The sequence below is a fragment of the Pinus tabuliformis genome, chromosome 8 (assembly GCF_031772625.1).
Source record: "Pinus tabuliformis cultivar Carrire ecotype Pingquan chromosome 8, CPIR1, whole genome shotgun sequence".
NCBI classification, from domain to species: Eukaryota; Viridiplantae; Streptophyta; class Pinopsida; order Pinales; family Pinaceae; genus Pinus; species Pinus tabuliformis.
In genome coordinates this window covers 1073966128-1073977798 of record NC_142294.1, presented here as the reverse complement: position 1 = coordinate 1073977798, position 11671 = coordinate 1073966128, and positions in this window count along the sequence as shown.

Genomic DNA, 11671 nt, shown 5'->3' with positions numbered 1-11671 from the left:
ATTATGAAGATTTATTCCTAATTTGGTTGAACATCTTAGAGAAATGACCAATATGTTTAAAAAAGATAATGAGGTAAAATGGTCTGAGGAAGCCCGTAAGTCTTTTCATACAGTCAAGCTTGCCTTAACCACTGCCCCTATTTTGATTAGTCCTGATTACACCGATGATTTTATCATATTTTCTTTTGGTTCCGAGCATACTATGACAATAGTACTGATGCAGAAAAGGGATAAAACCGAGCTACCAATTGTTTTTTTCAATCGCAACATCAAGGATGCAGCTCTTAAGTACAATATCATTAAGAAACGTGCCTTGGCTTTGGTAAAGGCAACCAAAGATTTCAGAGTTTACATCTTACATTCGCATACTCTTGCTTATGTGCCTAATGCAGTGGTAAAAGAATTCCTTATGCAAAATGACCCAGAAGGTAGGAGAGGTAGATGGATAGCAGCACTATTAGAGTATGATCTTGAGATCAAGCCTACAAAGTTGATCAAGGGTCAAGGCTTAGCCAAACTCATGGCCGAGTCAAACCTTCATGCTCTAGACATCAACCTTGTGGCAGCATTATCAGATAATCAAGAAGAAGTGGATCTCATTCAGGTATCTAAAATATTTCTCTCATCTCCACGATATTCTGATATCATTTATGTACTTCAACATCTAAATCCCCCTCCAAGCATGTCTAAGGCTAAGACCAAGTCATTGAAGTTGAAGGCTTCCAAATATTGTATCATGAATAGTGCGCTCTATTGGAAAGATCCAAGAGGTGTATTACTGAACTATTTGACTAAAGATGAGTCCAAAGAAGTAATAAATGACTTCCACAAAGGAGATTGTGGGGGTCACTTGTATTGGAAAACTACGGCCAACAAAGTACTGAGAGCGGGTTACTATTGGCCTACGCCTTTTGCAGATATCTACAAGGCAATGATGAGTTGTCACGAGTGTCAATTTTTTCAAGGTAAAAGAAAACTTCTTCCCTTACCTCTACAACCAATATCAGTGAATACACCTTTTCAACAGTGGGGCCTAGACTTCATAGGTGATATCAATCCATCATAATCCGCACAACACAAGTGGATACTAACAGCTACGGACTACTTCACAAAGTGGATCAAAGAAATCCCAACCATGGAAGCAACTGATTCAGGTATCATTCAGTTTTTAGAAACTAACATTTTGTCTCGTTTTGGTTGTCCTCATAAGATAATCACAGACAATGCGACAACATTTAAGTCCAAAAAGATGACTGAGTTTTGTGACAAGTACAACATCAAGTTGGGACATTCTACAGCATACTATCTGCAAGGTAATGGTTTGGCGGAGTCCTCCAATAAGTCTTTAATCAACATCATCAAGAAACTGTTGGAGGCCAACAAAAAGAATTGGCACAAAAAGCTGATCAATGCATTGTGGGCAGATCGGGTGAGTAGTAAGAAATCTCTTGGGCTTTCTCCTTTTCAGATTGTGTATGGAGTAGATATTGTTTTCCCTACATCATTGGCAGTCCCGGTCATCAAATTTTTATAAGAAACAGGAAGTGAAGAGAATGATATGCAGTAACAGGTCAATCAAATGATTCACTTAGAGCATACACAGTAAGAGGTATTTGAAAACACCTCCAAGCTACATGAGAAGATAAAAAGGATCTACGACCGGAAAACAAAGGAAGATGATTTCAAAATTGGAGATGTGGCACTTCGTTGGGATGCTAGAAACGAGGACAAAGGCAAGCATGGTAAATTCGAGAATTTATGGAAAGACCCTTATCAGATTTCAGCTTTCCGGGGATAAAATTCTTTCTTGTTGGAAGAAATGAATAGAGAATCATGCTTAGGAGGACCAGTCAATGGTAGGCTCTCGAAGCATTATCTTTTCTAAATTTTCTTTGGTTTCATTGTACATACATTTTAAATTTTCTACAAATGTGAAGCTGCAGACCACTGGATTTCAGAGCCTGAAGTGAAGGCCATGGAGCTTCACTGATTCTCTGTTATTTTGATAATTCAGTCTGTAGTCATGTAAGTTAGTTTTGAGTTAGTTTTGAGTCAGTTTTGAGTTTTTTTTTACGGTATTGGCCCATATGGTAAGGCTACTTGGTCTACGGTGTTCTTGGCACCTCCAAGGAGCTGCCATCCCAAAATAAGGCCAATGTTAGAGCCAGTTTTTTCATACTGCCACCAGTGATCAAAATCTCTCTTTTATATCATATTAGAGTCCCGTTTGAAAAAAATTTCATTCCACTCAGGTCATCATGAAAAAATGTGTTCACTAATGGTAGCCCAAAATCCAACATCACTTTTCCCTCTCAAAAGTTTGTATTTGTTGGCCCTCCTTCATGTGTCTTCTAGGTTTCCATTGAACATGAAGGCTAATTTCATCATATTTTATATCAGTCAAATCCACCTAAAATTCAGTCATTTGAGGTTCCATTAGGTCACCTAGGTTTTACTTTTCCAAGGTCCAATAAATCACCATCTCACTGTATAAGGTCGGAAAAATATGAGAGTCAAGCAAATAATATCTTTTTTAGGTAAATAAAGCTTTCAAAATCATGTAACCATAGTTACTGAAATCCCTAAATTTGATTTCAAGGGATTTTATTCCAAGTTTGTAAATTAAAACTTCAAACAGTTGTAACAATTTTGTTTTTGTTTATGTAATTTTATGTCTATTATATGTAATAAGTTACTTTTTAGCTGCATTTTCAAGTCCATTGCCAAAATCATCCCATGAAGAAGTCAAAATCAGGATTGCCAAAGCATCATCCACCTCTCAAGAGCAAAAAGGTCAGAAATTCAAAGGCATTAATATGAAAATTTGGAAATGATAACAAACATTAGAAGAACACACAAGTCATGGCAAAAGAAGAACACACAAGTCAGAGTGAGGAAGAAAAACAACAGAGGAAGAAATATTAAAAAAGGAGGGAAAATCATCAGAGATGAACCAACCAACACTAGAGAGCTCATGGCATCTCCAATCATTGTGACAAGCTTCAAACATATGGGTTGTTTTGAGTTTTGTGAGAAGGTGGAAAGGACACAACATCATTCTGAATTGACCAGATAGTTCATCATCAACCTCCATGATAACCAAGAAACCCTTGCCAGTGTCACCTTTTCCATATCTTCTTATATAATATTAGCTGTTACTGGGATCCCAGATGTTGGGGAAAAATGGTTTAAACAAGAAGATTTGGATTATTGCTACTATGAGCCATATCTTAAACCTAGCCACAAGAATGAAAGAAGGAGGATTTTTCCTTTCTCTTACCTCATAGACAGATATGTTCTTATGATGAAAATCATCATGAATTACTTCACATGTGAGGGCAGGTTTTCTAGGCTCTATTTGATCCGTTAATGAACAAAAAAGGTATTACATACTTTATGTGAATTCTCTTATGTTACTTAGTACAATGGATCGAAAAGATTGCAAATAACATAAACACATAAACAAGTTGAAAACACATTCAAACACATCAACACAACAAAATTTAATAAAGGAGTTCACCAGACTTCCTGGCTATGTCTCCTGGTCCTTTCACTTCCAGTGCTGACCTCTTTATTTTGTCTTCAAAATGTTGTTACAGGTATGAGCTCGAAAATAGAGTCTCAAATAAGAAAATGGACCTCACCACTACGTTCAGCTCAAAATTTCGAGTCAAACGAGTATAAACTTGACCATATTTGGTCACTATGACCTCCAGACCCCCTAGAATGGTCCAAAATCGACTCTATCCCTACGAAACCACTCTCTGTTTGGCAAAAACCACTTCTTCCTGCATAAAACCACCTCGGTCTGCGCACTGGTGGTATGGCGAGTTCGGCACCTACAAATGTTTTAATAAAAAATTGTTCGGCTTTGTTTCAAGCCTGAACTTGTGACATGTTGGTTAGTGGAGATATGTTAAAGTGTTGTGTATATAGTGTTTTGGTGGGTCGAGGGTTCGAAACCCCCGCCCAACCATTCTGCCATTTGTTATGTTGTTACAGCATATGTGCGATATGATATGTGTTGTCCATTGGTTAATACCTTAGCTGTATGGTATGATATAACATGTGTTGCTTGGACCTGTGGTGAATGTGGGATATATATGATAACAATAAATCAAAGGTCCAGTGGTCAAGGGGTTGACCCTGACCGTCTGGTCTTTTTCCAGCAAATATCCCGACACACTATAAACCTGTTCGCTTTTGTTACCAAGGCCTACAGTAGCTCATCTGGTGAGTTGGTTCCGACGAAAACATTTCCATTCCAGGAGGTTAGGGGTTCAATCCTCCCTGATCCCCAAAATTTTGGAAATAAGGCCAAACTGGGCAAAATCCAGGCTGCCACGTGTCAGCACCGAATTGGCCCGTATGAACCAATCATAATCTGCCATGTCACCTCCTCTACTGACATCATCCAAGACCCGTGACTTATTCTCGGGTTGACACGTGTCCCTACTAACGTAGGCATTGACCAGGTTGACTATTGACCGTTGACCATTGACTTTTGACCTTTGACTTTTGACTTTTTTGGCCTAATTTTCCATAAACTTTGACTGGCTCTAACTTCTTCATCTGGACTCGGATTTACACGCCATTCACACCATTGGAATCATATCAATGAGCACTTTGACTTGATCCCACTTTAATCTACATTTGAAGACTTTGATCTAGAGGCAAAACTGGATCCATTTTGGATCACTCCTCCCCACTGGATGCTTTTGGACCACCAAAAGTTGGTTTTAGCTGTTGAATAAGTGAGGATAAAATTCCTTCACTTTCCCAATCTCTATCCATCATGATTTACTTGGATTTGTACCTTTGAGTCCAACTCGAAGATAATCAACATTTCCCCGTCGCGAAGTCCTTATCCTCCTGTCAAGAACTGTGTCCTTTGGTAGCTTATTTAGATACTTGGGAAAAATATCTTCAATGGAAGGTAGCTGACCTTGCTCTTTGGGATCTTCAATCAATGAAGGCTCATAAAATTGCAAGTTTTCAACATTTACAACAGAATAGATCTGCATATAAGCTGGTAGATCTAGGCGGAAAGCATTTTCACCAATTTTGTCAAGTATTTTGAAAGGACCATATCTAATTGGTTTCAACTTTTTACCTTCCCCTTGTAGTATTTCTTTGTTGATGTACAACCAGACATGATCAACAATTTGAAAACTATGCTCAACTCGATGCTTGTCATGTCATGCCTTATACTTTGCTTGGCTTCTTTCCAGTTGTTCTTGTACTTCCTGATGAATTTCTTGGATTTTTTCAATGAACTTGGTTGCTTTGTCCACATCACTGTGTCCATCAACGGCTATGTCTTTACCAAAGACAAAATCCAAGGGAGAATTTGGTATAAAACCAAAACAAGTCTCAAAATGAGATCTCTGAGTAGAAGAATGCTTTGCATGGTTGTAAGCATGTTTCACATAACACAAATGCTCATCCCAAAGTTTGGGATGTGTTAGCACCTAAATCTGCCTTAGGCTGAAGGAAGGCAAAAATTAGGGTAACCACAAACCACGCTCAGTCTGGTAGCTAGCCCTACCAGAACAAGAGAGGGCTCTCTCCGAGTCATGCTCAGTAAATAGATAAGCAAAAAAAGGTCTAAGATGACTTACAGTGGAATATTGATCTTAGGCTAGTAAGTGAAAATGGATACAAGAAACAATTTTTATGAATGACCAAGCTTCTGGGATGGTATGGGACCAACGGTCAGCAAAGAACAAAGAATTTAATACAAAGACACAGATTACTCCGTGAGGCAAGGCAGGCGGAAAGTGTAGCAATTTAGTTTGGGATAAAGCGAAACGGAGAGATTGCTAAGGAGTGTGAAAAGGGCATAGGAACATGAATCCTTTTCAACAGAAGAAGAACACTGAACATGAAATTTTCCCACAGGCGGAGCAATAAAATTGAATTCTACCTAATCTCACTCAGAAAATTTCACTGAAATGAACATGAATTGAATTATGAAACATAATGAAATACATATGAAAACATAAGAGACACATTTGCTACACTCACAACCATAAGAATCTCATGAAACAGAGCCGCTGCCTTTCATTAATTCTCTGTCAAAAATACACAGTGAAGAAACAAAGTTTCTTTCCCACAGTCTCCCAGAAGTTACAAGCCAACCAACCCTTTGAAAATAACTTGCATACAATATATAGAATGTGTAAGGAAGAGATAGAGCGCCCAAGGGTTGGGGAGTTACTCGAATCATTACAAAATGGAGATGAAGAGCCAACCATCAGCTACAGGTGCAGCGCTACAAACATGACATTTGGCTTGGGTGGCCATTTGCCTTCCTTCGCCACTTGGATAGAAGCCAATCTAGAGAAAAAATACTTGAAATGCTGCCTTTGGTGCCAAAAAACCGAAGTGTAGATGAGTGGGCCCACTTGGAGAAGTCGTGAACAGAAATTTCGCGAAACGGAAGCAAATTTGGCAATTTTTCCTATGTGCGCCGCGCCCTTTTCTCTGTGCACTGTGCTACTTTTGGACCTGTTTTGGGGCACTTTCAAGTGTTCAAAATGTGCCCAAGTGGGCTTGTTGGAAATCCTGTTCTATCTAATTTCTAGCCCAGCTAGAATTTTTGAATTTGGTTCTCATTTGCCTCTCCAAATCTTCATTCTCCCAAGACTGCTTCCTGTGTGTCAAAAAAGGGGCAGAGAGGTCATTTTTTGGGTGTTTTTGACCTCTAGGAGGCTCAGATCTTGCCCAAATTTCTTGTACGGACACCAGTAGTCATTATTTTCCATGCTGAATCCAAAAATGCAAACCATTCCTCATTTGGAGCTCTAGATTTTTAGCGCCACGCACGTAGGGAGAAAAACCCTGTTTTTTGCACAAAAAATTTCAAACTTTCAAAATGTGCTCCAAATTTCTTGAAATTTGGTCTAGAGCTTCTTCATTAAGTGTTATGGTGGGCCAAGGATTGCCTCAGCCAATATCTGGAGTCGATCATGCTCTTTTTGCCTCTTTTTCCTTTTTGATGCCTTCTTTAGGTTTGCCTTCAAATTCCTTATTCGTGCCTTGCAAACCTTGTTCCGTGCCCAATAGTGGTTTTTCATGTTCCTGAGCATGTCCCTGTCCTTGTTTGCTTTCTCCAATACCTTCTCTAAGTGGATGTGGATCCTCTCAAGCCAAATATCTCAATCAGCCTCTATCTCCTGGTGAATAGGTGTCTTCTCATTTAGGCTTCTTTGAACAGCCTGCTGGTCTTCACGGATGTTTTGCAGCTCCATGATCTCATGTTGGTCCTCAAGTTGCTTGTTTCTCTACTCCAAATACTTGATGATCCATTTGTCCCTCTCCACATTGAGTGACAAGTCTTGGATCTCCATGTTCTGCTCCTGAATAGTCATCCTAAGTCGGGCGCTCTCCATATCTACATTATCATCCTGAATGAGGATGAAATCGGCCTCCTGTTCACTTGATGGCCCTTCATCATGCATGGGTTTCTTGTCCTTGTCCTGTACCTTTGTTTTTGATGTAGGGAGCGAGGCCCCTTCCAACCCGGGTGGAGATAACACTCGCTTTGCTGCTACAAACAAATGCCTATTGCCTCTCTGATAGATGATGAATTCTGGCACACTAGCAGTCTCATGGTGCTCATAACCTCATAGTCCGATGAGTGCTTAGATGCCACGACTGTTGTATAAAATACCTTGAGGGCAAGAGGACTGTTGTTTATGAATTGTACTTAGGTTGCCTTTTGATGATGGTGAAGTTGGGTGTTGTTTTTGTGATATCTGCCACCAAGGGGAACAATGGAACAATTGGAGTATTAGGAGGGGAGTAATGTGATGGGAGTAGGGAAGTTTGTTTAGGGATATGTAGGGGGTTTTGGGTATTTGATAGGGTAGGGTTTTTGGAGTTTTGACAAGGTAGGGTTTGGGGTTTTAATAAGGTAGGTTTTTGGGGTCTGTATTGACCAATAGGGGGAGGGGAAGGGAATAGGTTTTGCTAGTGTTTTAGTGTAGTGATAATAGGAAAAATGTCATGGGGGATAAGGAAAAATGGTAAGGAAGGGAAAATAGAGCCTTGGCATCAACATCAAGATTATACAACCCTAGCAACAATGGTTTTTTTTTTGGTGTCTTCTTGTGGTTGACTTTATGAAATTTTTTGCATTCAATCATAGGCATATAACCACCATATCACTCATAAAATTTGATGAACAAGTGATGTTATAGAGCCTACCTTTCAATTTTATGGGCTTCATAGGAAACTTGAGGAAATTTGGCACAATTTCAGGCCTTTTAGCCCTGTGCGCCACGCCAGTGTAAATTTACACTGGAAATTTTCTCCCAGTGCGTCACACTCCCTCTGTGCGCCACGCCCTTTTCCAGGCGACTTTTGGAGGCCTTCCCGGTGTCCAAATTGGGTTTAGGATAGCTCGTTGGAAAGGTATTTGAGTCTACTTTCCAATCCGACCAAAATGTTTCAATTTGGAGTTCATTTTCCCTATAAAAAAATATCAAATCTCCCAAGACTGGTGAAAATGTGCCAAATGAGGCTGCCTCAAGGCAGAGTGCTGTTGCAGTCAACTTTGGAATGCCTTCCTCAACTCCAAATTGAGCTCATGATAGCTCATTATAAATATATTTGTGTTTAGGTATCATTTGACTCATCAAGAAAGTCATTTGGCCAACCAAGCGGGGAGAAAACTTGATTTTCCCAAGGTCACTTCAGAGGTGCATCAATTCTCTCGAGGCAATTGTATTTTTGACATTTCTCTAAAACCATGACACCTGTGTAAAAAGTGAAGGAGGTTTTTCTTCCTTGGCCTGTTTTGGACAAAAACCTCTCTCAGTTTCTCCAAATTCATCTTTCCTTGCTCAAAAACATCATTTGAGTGAAACCTACCCCGATGTGTGGAACAAGAGATTTGTCGAAATGAAGCGAAATGAAGGGGATAGGGAGCTTCTAAATTCTTGAGGAAATTTTGGGAAGTAGGGAGGGATGTTAGGAAGTAGGGGAAAGTGGAATCTCAGAAATTGAGTGAGGGGAAGGGGTCCAAAAAGGCAAAACACAGGTCCAACCTAGAAAATTGCTAGGTTGTAGCAAGAAACTAGGGTTTGTGCGAAAATGATGAATTTGGGGGATCTCAGTGATGGGAAGTGTTTGATAAGGTAATTTAAGGATAGGGGAAGGTGTATGAACATCAGGATACAAGTTTTTCCAATGATTTGACCGTCCAAGAGAAATTGCCTTCAAAACCCTAGGAGAGGGAAATGACCTTACCTAGGCGCAACTGAAGCATGAACAAGGTGTAAAATGACCCAGTGGAACTTGACATGATAATGAAAACCTTCTGAATGATGGTACACTCAACTGAATAGTGACATAGACCGACATTTGGGCGACTTTGGAAGGAGTGAAAGCAAACCCTAGACCTAATGCCTAGTGATCAAATTTTACTTGAAGACTCACTGAAATGACAAAATTTGACCTTGACACCTTAAAATCACTTTGTAAGAGCATGTTTGATCACTGGAGGAAGGCTGGAAAGACTGATACTAACATTGGCTCCAATGGGGGATGGTAGCTCCTTGGAGGTGCCAAGAACAGCAGATCTCTGGAAGAGCTAGCCAGTGCCTTCGTCCATTGGGCTATGGAGTCATCGTTTTGACAAACGACACGCAACTCTTGACTCATTTATTGACTGAAACTTGCCTCGGACTGACTCAAATTTGTACTTATAATGACTGAAAAAACTGAATCAATGTAAAAGGAACTGACCCATGACTGACTTAACTAAAACAAGAACTGACAAAACTTATTCAATGGCAGTAGTCCATCAAGATTCGAGGGTTTCAAATCATGATGACAGCCACCTGCATACTAAGGCAATATGTACAATCATGTGTAATGTGTCTTCCAATGTAACCAATCAAGTAGATGCCTCCTTGATTGATTCTCCGAATCAGATCTTCTGGTCAACAACAGATATTGGTAACTGGGCCTCCAAAAACACAGTTGACCATGATCTTCTTCATCACTGAATACTGCAATAATCACCTTCACTGCTAACTGCAACAAATCTGCCATTGGATCCTGAAAAACATGAAGATTCTCCTCCTGTTGAAGAAACAAGGTGTCTATTTCTTGTGATGCTGATCTCTTTTCACAAATAAGAGTATGTTCCTGGTCCTTAAAAAATTCGGAACAAGTAGATGAGCAGCTCTCTGTTTCAAAGAACATTTCAAAACATGAGACATATGAAGAAGAATCTGAAAGGGAATCCTGAATGATCTGATTTTCTGTGGTATGAATATAATGTAGGTCATCTTCATATGATATGACAACCAGATTATCATGTTCCTCATTACATTCATCACTCAAGAGAAAAGAAACTTCAGATGATTCTTGAAACCCAACAAAATCCTTTATATCATCTACCACAAATTCATCTAGAGGAATGTTTTCACTTACTTGAGCAAAGATCTGAGCTGACTGGATTATTTCTTCATGAAGACTGTGTTCTGATGACATGAGAACATTTGGATCCATAACCCTACCTTCTTCATCCCCGATGATTTTAACAGCAGAGTTCTCTTTGATGGGACTTAGTACAAGGTTTTCTTGGTCATTACAATCTGAATCTGAATCTGAAATGGGTGACCTGACATTATCACATTCTGGAATTAGAACTAGACTTCCTTCCATGCTGTCTTCTTCCATGGACAGATCTGAACTGACACTTTTTCTTTCGTCACTTTCAGCCATATGGAACTCTTCAACCTGCTGATCTATTTCATGTGATTCATGTTGACTGTCAAGATGCAAAATTCCTTCATTTTCCACCGTACAAATATCTTGACTCTACTGCAACGTTTCCTGAGCATCTTGATGGGACTCCTCTAGTTTCTCTTCATATTGCTAAAATGGATTCTCGTACAAGGCTTCCATGATCTCAGCATCCATAAAATTATCATCCTTATAGTATTTTTCAAGGCTTTCAATAAAAGTAGAAGCATGTTTGCAACAGTCATGAACTAGATTTAATGATGGATAAGATTCTTGATATCTTTCAATGAACAGGGCATGAAAATTCTTTAAACAGTAAATACAAGCAGGCGGCAAACTTTCATACCAAGATCGGGCTTCATCTTCCAGGGTAGCCATAAACATTTTCATCAAACAGTCTTCAGGAAAATTGATCTTTAATCTATGCACATGAATGTGAAATTTCACCAGATGAAGAGCAGCGTCATTACCTTCCACATTTCTAAACACAGGAAAATTCTTTGACCAATCTACCTTGGGCATTTTATTTGGAAAACCTGGGATGTGATCTCGACTCATGGGAGCGTATCTTCTTGCAATCCGCTCCATTTTTAAAATGTCAAAGTTACTGATATATCTGCAGTGGAGTCACCATGAAGCACCGATTGCTGGATTCTTCAGTGAATGGAGTCGCCAGGTGAATGCTTTCAGCCTTTCCAGTGTCTGATCGTCGTCCACCATCAACAATCAGATCGGAACTTGAGACATGAACTAGGGCAAGACAATCCACAAGTAAACTTCTTCCCCAGTGGAGTCGCCACTATGTTAGCACCTAAATCTTCCCTAGGCTGAAGGAAGGCAAAAATTAGGGTAACCACAAACCACGCTCAGTCTGGTAGCTAGCCCTACCAGAACAGGATAGGGCTCTCTC